General features: G+C 35.3%; 1 long non-coding RNA gene across 1 annotated transcript; it reads right to left on the minus strand.

Annotated features, from left to right (window-relative positions):
• Nucleotides 1-7,433: 7,433 nt before the first annotated feature.
• LOC120634912 lies at nucleotides 7,434-7,682 on the minus strand. Its single transcript, XR_005659262.1, has 2 exons — nucleotides 7,543-7,682; nucleotides 7,434-7,469 (listed from the first exon to the last, which is right to left on the minus strand). It is a non-coding gene; the product is annotated as an uncharacterized LOC120634912 (long non-coding RNA).
• Nucleotides 7,683-13,408: the final 5,726 nt, after the last annotated feature.

Genomic DNA, 13,408 nt, shown 5'->3' on the forward strand with positions numbered 1-13,408 from the left:
AAAAATCAATTACATAGTGTTTTAAAAAATACGTAAATTTTTTTGGGACGTTAAATAATATGAAAGAATATATCGCGAGTATTCTTTTTGCGCTTACTTCATAGTAGCATGCAATTTATAATTGTTGCGAAACGTTTCGAAAACAGTTACGTTCTCAGTCTTTTTTTTTTTATACAAGAGCTGTAACCATTTTATTACTGAATATCGAAATTAAATATTGTGTAGTTATCTTTACTGCAAAGAATGAGCTTGGTTCTCAAAATGGGTTCTAAATAATGAGTCTGAGTTGATGTATCTGACCAAGCGGCACATGACTGAAGCGTCCCCGCGAGCACTGCGCAGTTTTTCGTTCCTCATCTTGTAAAGTTGACTGTGCGCTCGTTTAAGTTTGATATATATTGTTTACTATTACGTTAACTATGGCTCTTCTATTTTGGACATTAATTTAAACACAGTGATTTGACTCGATTTTTGTGTTTGTTGTTATATACTACTAACTCTGTTTCAACATGTTGAAAAGTGGACGTATAATCAACAGCCAGTCACGCGTATTGGTTGTGAAGTTAAAGGAATACTTTGAACGTACGAACACTTTACAATACATAATAATATCAATCAAGTACTGATACAAGCTTGAATTGATTTATCGTGAGTATCGAGTCCCGAGTCTTATGGTTCCATAACTAGTTACGTCGCGATGACAAATGTCAAAACGGGCCTATTATATTTTTACGACTATAGTATATGAAAAAGATGGCGCGAAACAACGTTGAATTTTTATGCCGCCAAATATAAAATTTTCGGTTACAAAAATAATAACTGTTTTGAGTGTCTTTTTAATAGCTGTGGTTAACGCACGGGTCAGAGAGACTTTGGTGTAAAGTATATTATAGTTTTGTGTTAATATTTTGTGCAATATTTGTTGTTGGTAAGTGCTTGCTTATTGTATTCGTCCGCCGAAGTACCAAGCTGGGGGAACATGGAGGCAGATCCTCCCATGCCCCCTGATCCAGGGGAGCAAGCTGGTCGCAAGCGACCACTAGAAGAGAAAATCCACGCCTCATTTAAAAAATCTATCAGTGATCCTGCATCTGCAAATCCCTCTATTCAGTTAATTTATATCCATCCATCCCTAGAAGTTGCATCTAAAAAATACTTGGACACGGATTCAGGCCCTTTTGTTGTTTACGTATCACGCGAAGTGACTGATCCCTCGGCCGGCTCTTCTATCAGGGCAATAAAATTCGGACAATTTTTATATAAGAATAAAATTAAATCTATTGTTAATGACGGTGTTAAGAGCGTAGGTAGAAATAAGATCTCTGTGGAATTTAAGTGCGGGGAAGCAGCTAATAGCTTTCTTACTAACCCTATTTTAGAAAATGCAGAATTTAAGGCATACATCCCTACGTTTAATATAACTCGAATGGGTCTAGTAAGAGGAGTTCCTGTTGAATGGCACCTGGACGAATTTGTTGAGTCTCTTGATCTCCCTTCCGGCTGTGGAGAGGTGCTCAAAGCCAGAAGACTTAACCGTAAGCAAATAACAGAAGGCATTGTGACTTGGGTTCCAACCCAATCGGTAGTAGTCACATTTATAGGACAAGTTCTTCCCAATAAAATTTACTCATATCATACATCTCTTCCAGTAGAAACGTACTATTTCCCTTCCATACAATGTGTGAATTGTTGTAGATTTGGTCATACAAAAATCCAATGCCGCTCAAAACCTAGGTGCTACAAGTGTTCACAGCAGCATACCGGAGATACTTGCAACATAACTATGGATGATGCATTGTGCATACTTTGTTCAGGAGGGCATTTAGCTACTGACAAAAACTGTTCTGAACATACACGCCAACAGTCTATTAAGCAGGCTATGTCTCAAGATAATATATCCTATATTGAAGCTTCTTCCCGTTTCCCGCCTAGCCACCCTTCTTATGCCGAAATATCTAAGCAAATGTTTGCTTCATCTAATAATCATGACTCTGGTCATGAAAATACCCAGTTTAAATCAATTCCTACACGATCTTACCGAAAAACGGTTATTAGCAGTCCTCGTCCTAGACCTAGCCCAGGAAAGGGATACGACCAAAAAGCTCATAAAAATATCATTGGTAACTGTTCATCTTCCCTAGGCAATGGCTGTGCCATTAATCCCAACCATGATCACTCCTACTTTACTAATTCTAGTGACAATGATGTCCCTGTTTTAAAAACATCCCTAATTGATCTTTTAGAAAAGATTACTACCCAATCATTACCGTCCAACGTTGCAAATATATTGATAAAAATCATCTCTCTTCTTCATAATGGACTAAGTCACAATTCTACAATGGAACTGTAAAAGTCTACGTAGTAAAAAACATGAATTATCTTTACTAATAAACGAATATAAACCTGCCATTCTTGCCATCTCTGAGTCTTGGCTTAAGCCAGTTTCCCATTTTAGGGTCCCGGGCTTTGCTTGTCTGAGGGATGACAGGGATGATGGGTATGCGGGAAGCGCTATCCTAGTCAGACGCTCTCTCATCTATTCCTCCGTTCCTCTTCCCTCCCACAGTAAAAAGTTCAATGCTGTAGCTGTTAAAGTACTTAATATATATTTCCTCTCTGTGTATATTCCACACCCACATTCATCACTTATCCCAGAGTTGAAATCTATACTTCTATCACTAAATTCCCCTATTGTAGTAATGGGAGATTTTAACTCTCACCACACAGCCTGGGGTTCCCACTCATGTGACGGGTTTGCGATTCTTTTGATGGAACTCTTTGATGAGCTTGACATATGTATTCTCAATAACGGATCTCCGACAAGAAGAGTATACCCAGATCAGAACCCTAAGTCTGCTTTAGACCTATCTCTTTGTTCTCCTTTTTTAGCCTCATTTATGTCTTGGCAAACCCTCCCAAGCTCGCATGGCAGCGATCATTTCCCTATTCTTCTCACTTTGGCCCAAAGGTTGATTCCGTTCAAAGTGCCTAACCCGCTACTTAAGTATAAGCTAACAAAAGCACAATGGCCTGCGTACGCAGATTCCGTTGATAGGTTTATTGATTCTCTCTCAGCTGCTGGAGGTGGTGGTGATTGTTTAATTTACTATGAGCAATTTGTTAAAATTCTGAAATCATCAGCTAACCTCCATATTCCTATAAAAAAAACTGAACGTGACTTTTACTCATCTCCACCTTTGTGGGATGACGAGTGTACAAACATGATTAAAAAACGCAAGGAAGCTGAGTCCTCTTATACAATGAATATGACTCGTAGCAATTTTCTTGATTACCAGCGTACTAATGGTATAACTAGGAGACTTATGTCTAAAAAGAAAAAAAACGGTTGGGTAGATTACTGTGAATCGTTAGATCCCCGTTCTCCCTCGTCCTCAGTCTGGAATAAAATAAAGCGTTTCCGGAACTCTGTTACATCTACAGATCCTTCATCGAACGATACAAATATCTGGCTTGAAGCCTTTGCAGATAATCTTGCTCCTCCGTATGTCCCTTGTGGAAGTAGCTTTACTCCTTCCTCATCTTTATTATCTGGCAATGAAATGGATGCCCCATTTTCGTTTGATGAACTTCAAGGAGTTCTTTCAAGTCTTAAAGATTCAGCCCCTGGGGCCGATGGCATACCATATTCCTTTTTGGTAAAACTTAACGAAAAAGCAAAGCATTTTTACCTTGATTTGATCAACAGTTTTTTTTTAACAGGAATAGTCCCGGAATCTTGGAGAACTCAAGTCATAATCCCAATACGAAAACATGGTAAAGACCCCATGGATCCAAACTCTTACCGTCCCATAGCTCTTTCCTCCACGTTAGCCAAAATTATGGAGCACTTGATAAAAATCAGATTGGAATGGATAGTAGAAAGTAGAGGTTTATTGGCCAAGTCCCAATTTGGCTTCCGAAAGGGACTCGGAACAATGGATAGTCTTGGAGTCATTACGACAGATATTCGAACAGCCCTGGCTAAAGGAGAGTATCTTGTGGGTGTATTTCTTGACATAGAATCAGCATATGATAGTGTTCTCCTTCCGCTTCTGAGACATAAACTGAATATTCCGCCGAGGTTAACTCAAATCATATTAAATCTTCTATCAACCCGAAATATTCTGGTGAAAACCCCTTCTTCTTTTCTTCCCCCCAGAACCATCTGGAGAGGTCTCCCTCAGGGGTCTGTCTTAAGTCCATTGCTTTATAGTATTTACTCCTATGATCTCGAACTGTCTGTCGTAAGCTTTTGCAATGTTCTACAATATGCTGACGATATCGCTCTGTACGTTAGCTCCAATTGCATGGAAAATATCACAAGTAACTTAAACTCTGCATTGTACTATTTAGGCCAGTGGTTATTAGATCATGGTATGTCTCTTTCTATCGATAAGTGCAAGGCAGTAGTCTTTACTCGGAAAAGAATCATTCCAGATGCTAATATTATGTATAATGGTCAACGCATTACCCTCGAAAATAAGGCCAAATTTTTAGGTGTTGTACTTGACTCAAGACTCAATGGCGCGTCTCATGTTCTACACGTCAGTAAAAAATGTGAAAGTGGCATTAACATCCTCCGTGCATTGTCAGGGGTGTGGTGGGGTGCTCACCCCTACTCCCAAAAACTTCTTTATAATGCAATAATCCGCAGCCACATGGACTATGGCCTATTTGTTCTTGACCCCATTAATAAATTGGCAACTGAAAAGCTAAACAAAATACAATACAGATGTCTAAGAATAATACTTGGTGCCATGAAGTCATCTCCCACCAATGCACTGCAAGTGGAATGCGTTGATCCCCCAGTTCAGATAAGAAGCCAGTATTTATGTGACCGCTTTATCTGTAAAGTTTTACAACTTTCTTCGCATCCGTTATTTGATAGCCTTCGACGGCTATCTTCTGTTGTCAAAACAAACCAAGACCTCCCTTTTCTTTTAAATAGTTTTCGTAAATTCACATCTCTTCCTCATCCAATTCAGTCATCTCCAATGATATCCCTTTTTTCTACACCATTCAAAAGTTTGACTTATAAACCATCCATTGTTAATTTAAATATACATAACGATACAATTGAGGCCAACCAAAGGTTCAATGAAATTATTCATAGTAACTGGCCCGAGTACCTTACCATCTATACGGATGCCTCAAAATTATCTCTGTCTGGTTGCGTTGGCGTAGCATGTTGGATACCAAAATACAAAATTGGTATTCAATTCAAGTGTCCCCCACAATCTTCAGTATTTACTGGAGAGTCTATAGGTATATTGGAAGCAATCCTCTTTGTGGAAGCCCAGAACATAAAACGAACAATAGTACTAACTGACTCCTTAAGCTGCTTACAAGCACTAAAGGATAATCCGTTTCGCTCTTAGATGAGAATCTCCATCATATTAAGGATAAGAGAGGTATTGCAAACATGTCAGCAGAAAGGCCTTACCGTTGTGTTAGGATGGGTTCCAGGTCACTCAGGCATCATTGGTAATGAGACAGCTGACGCTTGGGCTAAACTTGCAACCGAATCGGGTTCTATGACCTATTTTAAAATCCACCCGCAAGACCTTCGTTGCTTAGCAAAATCTGACTTGGAGAAATCTTGGAACTCAGTGTGGGTCGAATCAAAATCGGTTAAAGGAAAACAATATGCTTCAATCCAGCCTAATATCCCCCGAAAACCTTGGTTCTTTATTCATAAAAAATCTGTTCGCTGGGTCACGTCAACTATCAGTCGTCTACGGATTGGACATGCTTGTACCCCAGTACATTTGACAAAAATAAGAGTTCGAGATCATTCTCTGTGTGAGTGTGGCCTGGACGAAGGATCAGTCTCACATATACTTTTTTCCTGCCCGAAATTGCCCTTTAATCTGTATGATATACTTCCTTCTAAAATTCCTCGTCCCTTAAATGTCGAGTGTGTGTTAATGTCAGTGTATAGTCGGTATGTTAAATATCTATGCAAATTTATTAAAATTAACAAATTAAAACTATGATTTTTATATTTTGGAATAAAATTTGAATTCTATTTTATCTTCAAATGATTTTTAAATTCATGCGTACTTAGTTCATTTCACTAACAACTACTATTGCAGGTCGAAGTTATGAAATAGACATTTCTTTTTCTTTACTGACCACTCTAGTTCGTGCCTTTTCCAAGCTACTTGACACTGGCAAAGTACATTGTGCTGTTTTGGCACTACGAAAAGCCATAAATCAAAAGAAGAAGAAGAAGACTATAGTATATTACGATGGTACACTACGATCATACGCAGATGTAGATGTACGATAATTTTTAATATAATGCAGATAATTATACTCATATCGAATAGCCCAATATCAATTACAGTCGTTTTTACAGTCAGCGCTATCTATTGGATTATTTTTTAGGGACCTGGAATATGTTAGGAACACATCCTACCCTGTCTACGGTTTCTGCCTCTTCATGGCAATATTTTCATTGGTTGGAAGGCTGAATTACTAATCTGTGTTATAAACGACAATTTTACGACGCGCGGCGGTAACTTGCATGGAGTATAGAGGTAAGGAGAGTCATCTGTGTATATGAAAAAGTGTCGTCAAAATGTATTAAATTAGGGTGGCGCCACATATGCATCAGGGTAACTCTTAAAAGAAGCGCCAAATATAAATATTGTTAGAGTAGGCTTGAAAAATAAACAAGGAAAGAGAAACTTCTTTTTTATAAATTTTTAATAGTGTTTTTTAATTTATTCTTAAGCATTGTTAATAATTAAAAAAAAAAAGAAAAATAATAAATGATAGTATAATTAAATATTAAAAATTAAAAAAAATATCGCAAGTATTGATTTTATGATAATAATTTGGCATTTTTTCGATTCATTTTAGTTTTAATTTTTGCTAATTCGTAACGCTTATTCTCTGACTTAGCCAAAAAATGGGCGCGCATAACAATATAAATAACCTTTGCAGTTAAACTATTTTCACGTTCCAAGCACCCAATTTTCACAAGTTTCTTTTCTGAGTTCCATAGTTATTCCGCAAATTGTTTCTACATTAGTCAAGTTTTTACTGACAGCTCCTAACACACACGTTTCCAATTGCTTTGTCATATCAAATAATTGATTACTTGCAAACCGCAGTCCACCATATAAGTCCATTTTATTGATAACATCATTCCGCTGTAATTGTTTACCAACTTCAGCATGCGTCTCTATAGCTTCTAAACAAATTTGACATTTTATGGTTTTTCTTAATTTTCGAACTATATAACCAGCTATGTACGATTGGACCGCATCGCTAGCAATTTGTATGAATCCTTTTCTTGTATGAATCACTTAAGCAGAAACAAGCAATCCTTACTTTATACTGTCAATCTGAGTACCAACACATAAAGGCCATCTTTCCACTGATTTCAAGTAGTCATAGATACAACTTAATGAATTAATTTTTTCGTTTAGAGGCAGTTCGTCATTGTTAGGAAAAAGAACCTGAAAAAAAATAATAATCAATGATTGTTAAAAAAAAATAGATGAATCTGCTCGGACATTCATTGATACATACAGTAATAGATGTATCCTTGTTTAAGCGTAACCGAATTTTGATCTGCTGAGTTGTTGGATCCATTCGCATAAATACAAATCCATTGGGCTCGGGTATATACAACCAAAACAGTGGCAATTTTGGAGCTTCGATTTTTTGTAGATTCTTCGAATCCTCCAGGCGTGTTGACTGAAAGGTGGGTCTATCAAGTCTTGCTCCCTTTGAACACCATCATCTATTAGATTATCAGGAACATCATTTACTAATATTGTCTGGGGCTCGATGTTATTTTCTTGCACTAGAAATAGCTCTTCGTCTCCATTGTTATTCGAATGTAAGCTTGGTATTTTCAGTTCATCTACAGTACTTGTTAAAAACTCATGTTCAAATACCGGAATAAACTGATGCTGGATCGTTGGTAAAGCTTCTTCTTTTAGTATTTTTTTCCTAAAGGCATAATTACGAGCTCTTCTTTTATGTACAGTTTCTCGTACATTTTTATTTGCTCCTCTTTAAAATGGAGATGACAGATGTAATCAGTAGCTTTTAATTCAATACCCAGCGAAATTTTCCATCTTGCCGGTGTCTGTGAAATTAGATACATAAAAAATTAATATGCTTTCGTTTACCATAATGTAAGTTTTTCACGACACTAAAATTAGCAGACATTTGACAATTTTGATTTACATACTGTTGGTTGGAAATACGAAAGAGGCTGAGGTGAACTATTTTTTTTGTTTTGGGGATTACGTCCACTTGGACAACTTTTCACAACACAAATTTTACCCATAACTGTTCTGTTATTCACTCACTTTTTCATAAAATTAAATGTTTATATATCAATAACCGTACTATTTACTGTTTACGAAATAAATTCACTCTAAACGCACGTTTGGTTATAATAACGTAAGTTGTTGAAATTCTCAATAATTAACTACTTTATCTACTTTAGTCGATAATGACATTAAATTTTTTAACTCGGCATACTTCAATTCATCTACAATTGCTATAATTGCTACATTCATACCATACCTTATGTATCCACCAGCGCCATTGTGGAGGATTTTTGAACTGTTATTTAGCGCAACAACTGGACACTTTTTCAACTTTTCTCCCATATAAGATTACTCTCCTTACCTCTATACTCCATGGTAACTTGGTTGGTTGTGAACACTGGCTCATACCAATTAGGTTCAAAATCTTTCAAGTGAAAAAGATCAAGCCTAGCTTCTAGCTTGAAGTAAAAAATAATCTGGATATCGGCTCCATAGGTCTCAGTATTTTTAGGTAATTCCTTATGGTGTGATATTATTGTTGGCGCGCCTCAAGGCGGCCTTTTGTCTCCATTACTCTTTTCTATTTCCATCAAATCCATTACGCAAAATATATCTTCTCTCTACCATATATTTGCTGACGATTAATTACAATTAATTTGTTTTGTTTCATTCAATGAATTGTATAAAGTCTATTAAAAAAAAACTCTTACAGAGTAAAAACACTTACTAACTAGCCATTTATGCAGTTTTCTCTTGAACGCATTAAAAGGTAATTCTTTCAATTGATCAGGCAAATGGTTGTATATTTTAATAGACATGCAATAACAATTTTTGCGATAAGACGCGTTTTTGAAACGGGAAGTTTGTTAAGATGTCTGTTAGGATACCTGGTATTGAAATTTACCACCTGGCTTTTCTTTGTAAAAACATCTGGTAAATTTTTCGAACAAATAGGCTCGTAAATGTACAAGCATGGCAGTGGGAGAATTTTAAATTTTTTAAACAGTGGCCGACAAGAATCTAACGGACTGGCTCCACAAACTGCCCTGATACACTTCTTCTATCCAATAAATAAACGCTGTATGTCCACCGAGTTGCCCCATATGACCAACCCATATCTTAATGATGATTATCTAAGGAGACATACATACTGCTTAATTTTTTTACTAACTTTGTCAACATGTATTTTCCAGGAAAGGGTGTTGTCTAAAGTAATGCCTAGAAAATTAACAACTTGCGCTTCTTTAATGTTCTCATTATGATAACTAATAGTGATATCAGTCGCCTTTCCATTTTTATTAAAATACTAGCCGTTTCCCGCCCGCTTCGCTAGGCGAATTGAAAAAGGAAATAAATTACATTTTATGTTTCATTTTTATTTTTTCATATTTTTATTATTCTCCTTTTTTTTTATTTTTGTATGAACATAAATAGGCCCCGCGGATAGAACCGTAAGCATCGATATTGTTTAGACTTACTCAAATTCCAAATTCCATCGATTTAGCCTGTATCTTTCTTCTGTTAACTAAAATTTTCTCCGTGACATCAATTTTTTATAGAAAATTAATTGTGCATGTTTTTTATGAATTCTATTGGAATAAGTAACTAAATTTCTTTTCCACATCTCATGTGCTTGGAAAATGCATTCATTTTAATCTGTTACATTTCCGCGATCCCGCAATAAAAGAATTCATCGGTTATGTAGTCTGCAAAAGTAAAATGAATGTAAAATTCTTAGTCCGTTGATTGGATAGCTACATGTAAAGTTAAGTTTTTGAAACCTCTCAATGACTTTTTCTCCGCTGCCAAAAAGACGATTGTTGTAAGGAAATACACGAATATCCACACCAAATTTGGAGTCTGTAGAAGTTACAGGTTAGAAATAAAAATTTTAGATTTTAACACCCACCCCCGCGAACCTTATTGGAGGTGATTCATTGTAAAATCCGCTCGAAGATCATTTTTATATTACATATAGAACACTCTCACTAAATTTGGAGTCTATAGGAGCTATCGCTTGTAAATTGAAAATTTTCATCCCCGCAATCTTCTTTGGGGTGGGATATCGTAAAATTTGTTCATAAATCATTTTTACATCACTTATAGAAAATTCCTACAAAATTTGGAGCTTGTAGGAGCTTTAGCTGGAAAATTAAAAATATTAATTGTTAATACCCACCCCCGCAACCCCCTGTGGGGTGAGCTATCGTAAAATTCGTTCATAGCCTATTTCTACACCTCTTACAGAAGATTCCTACCAAATTTGAAGTCTATAGAAGCTATAGTTTAAAAACGGGAATTGTTCATTGTTAACGCCCCCGCAATCCCCTTTGGGGAATGTATTTCTTAAAATCTATTCATAGCTGACCTCTACATAGCAAAAGTAATATTCCTACCAAGTTTCACGTTTCTAAGTCTTATGGTTCCCGAGATTTCGTGGTGAGTGACTATATAGATGGGAATTCTTCGATTATCATCGAAATTTTTAACTTTTTATCGGGCTTTTTTAAAATTTTCTTACATACAAAACTTTCTCCTGACAATTCTGAAGATAAAAAAAAGCCCAATTGGTCCAGCCGTTCCCCACTACCGTGAGTAGATTCTTAGCAGAATGTAAAAAACCATAATCCGTTTAATACACTCTGTTGAAATCCATGAAAACAAAAGAATCAAGAGAAAATGCTTATCTTTTGTTTTTATTAGCGGGATAAATGTTCATAAAAGTAAAATAGCAATAAAAAAATGAAGGAATGTTGGAATTCAAAAAATAGATAGCCATAAACCATCTAGGAAAAATTTCGCATCGAATCGTGGTAGTTTCATGTCGATACGATCAGTGGTTTAGGCGTGATTGAGCCTCAAACGAAGACCATTTTCATTATATATATATAGAAAAAAATAGATAGCCATAAACCATCTAGGAAAAATTTTGCATCGAATCGTGGTAGTTTCATGTCGATACGATCAGTGGTTTAGGCGTGATTGAGCCTCAAACGAAGACCATTTTCATTATATATATATAGAAGAAGAAGAAAGAAGATTGCATGTACATAGTTTTTTTTATATTTACAACCAGCCAGTCGATTGTGTCATTTATTGTACGATTAATTTCTAGGTTGTATGTCAAATGGTTTTTACATTGAATTACAATAGAAATGTCATCAGCAAAAAGACTACAATTATTAGAAGTAATAGTAGGTAAGTCATTGATGCAATTTATGAATAAAAGTGGACCTAGTACACTTCCTTGTGGTACATCCTTGGTATTGAGTCTAATATCAGAACGATTAGATATTACTTCTTGTTTGTTTTTTAAGTTAGTAAATTCAACATATTGGGTCCGGTTAAAAAGATAACTTTTAAGTCATTTGTTTGCTTGCCCTCGAATATTATATTTATCGCATTTGTTTAAAAGCTTCTCGTGACAGACATAATCAAAGGTCTTACTCATGTCAAAAAACACAGCTGTTACAGGAATTTTCCTATCCATGCACTCAGCTATTTGTTTAACTAACGAGAAAAATGCTAGAGTTGTGGATTTACCTTTTTGGAAACCATTTTGTTCCTTTGAAATTATATTATTTTTCAACAAAATAGAATTAAGTAGCTTGTGCATTGTCTTTTCAAAATTTTTTGAGATAATAGGAATTAATGCGATTGGGCGATAATTATGCATGTCATTTTTGTCACCTGTTTTGAATAATGGCATTACTGTAGACTGTTTTAAGTTCGATGCGAACTCACCTTCTGCAAAAGATAGATTTATCAAGTATGCTAAGACAGGTGCTAGCTCCGTAGAACAGAGCTTGATTACCTTTGTTGCTATTTCAACATAGCCCGTGGAATTCGAATTACTTAGTCATTTCAAAATTTCAAAGTTTGATAAGTTTTCCCTCCAACCGATTCGATTAAACGGTATCACAGTCCCATACTGAACCAAATAAAAAGCATTTCTGTAAAATATAATAGTATATTTTGTAAAAATATTTTATATAGCTTTTTTGTACATATTTATCATTAAAATATGTCCGATGTTTCTTTGTACCTCGGCTTAGTACATACCTAGCAATAGAAACAAATGACAACAAAATCTTATCTATGTTAGTGACAACATTTTTAATAAATATACCTTTAGACTTATAAATTACAGGCTATACAGAATATAAATCAATATTTTTATTTCAGTTGAATGTAAAAATGTAATTGAAAAGTTGAATTTCGTAACTCAATTGTGCATAAAGAAACAAATCATATTTTTAGTACTAGATATTGTATCGTCGTTTTGACTAGAAATTAAAAAACATAGTTTTCCAGGACGTCCCATAATTATTTTAATTAAAATTGATTGCAATAAATAATTTAGTTCTGTTAGTATTAAAATAAACAATATTTCATATGTTGTGTTGAAGACTAAGTACTTACACGAGTTTCTGATATGTTTGTACACTAATATATTATTTTGGCAACATTTAAAGGGCGAACAAAACATAGAACACGTTGAACTGAGAACTCAACACTCAACTTCCTAATAGGAGGCTATTAGGAAGTTGAGTAAAAAAGAGAATAACACATATTATTTGTAAATGATTTACAAACTAACCTTTAAGATATCTACAAGCGCTTTATCGTTATTGAACATTAAATAAAATTATATGTACATCCTAAACAAGTGGCCACACTTGTAACAAATGTAAATGCTACAATTAGATCACAAGCATGAGCAGATATAGTTCATTCTATTGAGTTAAATTGTATGTGATTGTTTATATTTACATTCTTCTCTAACGGAGAGAAGAGTGAAGAGTGGCGAAGTATTGTCAAGCGAGCCACAAAACCCAGATGACGACCACGACCAGTCTGTCAAGACTGAAACGACTAAGAAGAAGAAGAAGAATATTTACATTCACCTTGTTATAATACATGTATTATACCGTTAAAAGATAAATAATATAGTGGGTAAATTTTTGATAAACTAATATTTTGAAATTAAGCTGTACACTCACTGTGATAGTGTGATAGTGTGAGTGTACTCTTTATAATTTAGCTGCAAGCATTACAAGTTGTGTATATATACACGAGGCTAGTAAGAAATGAGGGTGCTACGTCGATGT

Source organism: Pararge aegeria, chromosome 25, assembly GCF_905163445.1.
Source record: "Pararge aegeria chromosome 25, ilParAegt1.1, whole genome shotgun sequence".
NCBI lineage: Eukaryota > Metazoa > Arthropoda > Insecta > Lepidoptera > Nymphalidae > Pararge > Pararge aegeria.